The following is a 1,051-nucleotide window of genomic DNA, read 5'->3' as shown; positions in this document are numbered from 1 at the left end:
CCCGTTTTGCCCAAATTTTGTTTTTATATGATTTCCGTTTCGCCCAGAGTATTTTAGACCAATTTAAAACTAAGTTAGCAATAGTTCAGTCAAATATTATATTTTAGGGAACGTTATAAAACCTATAGTAATAATCCAGTCGTTATCGAATTGAAATCGATCAAAATCTATAAAGCGAATTTATCAATGTGCTGCATCATCACCGTAGCTTATCTTATCTAATTTAAAAAGGTACCTAACCATAAAACAAATTACATACTTAAAATTTATAAAAGTAATGAACAAAAAAGATTACCAGCGTAGTGCGTATATGCAACGTCGACGTGTAAACATATCACGAATTTTACTTAAAATTTACTTTTAAAAAGTAAAAGAGACAAAGATAATATGGTAATGTTTAATAATTATAAATACAATTTCGGTTCAAATAACGTAAATACATGTGAGGTTCGTTGGCATTGTGTAAAACGTTCGTGTTCTGCCACGTTATATACTTTTGGTTCTAAAGTTGTAAATGAAGAAAATATTTTATTATCTGATCAAGATCGACACAATCACATACCATGCAATGATTCAGATATAAACCGACAAATGGTGAGTACAACTTGTAAACGAAAAGCTTCGGAAGAACTTTTTATACAACCAAAAAAATTATTTTAAAAGAATTAGCACAGAACTCTCAACTTTCTGATGGCCTAACATCAAACGATTTTAATACAATTAGAAAAGTAATATATAGAGTAGACGTAAAGTTCTTCCTGTGTTGCCAAGTAATATAATTGAAGCACACATGGCTTTAAATACATCTGAAACTGTAACCTCAAAAAATGAACCATTTGTTTTAATAAATAATCAAGACAAAAATGTTATTATTTTTTCTTGTACGACTAATTTAATATTTTTAATTACAGTAGACACTATTTATATGGATGGAACTTTTCAATATTGTGCGCGATTTTTTACGCAAATGTTTACCATTCATGGTTTTCAAATGGACATTATATACCATTAATGTTTTGTCTACTTCCCGATAAAAGTATGAAACATACTT

The sequence above is a fragment of the Acyrthosiphon pisum genome, chromosome X, assembly GCF_005508785.2.
Source record: "Acyrthosiphon pisum isolate AL4f chromosome X, pea_aphid_22Mar2018_4r6ur, whole genome shotgun sequence".
Lineage (NCBI taxonomy): Eukaryota > Metazoa > Arthropoda > Insecta > Hemiptera > Aphididae > Acyrthosiphon > Acyrthosiphon pisum.
This window is presented reverse-complemented; position numbering follows the sequence as displayed.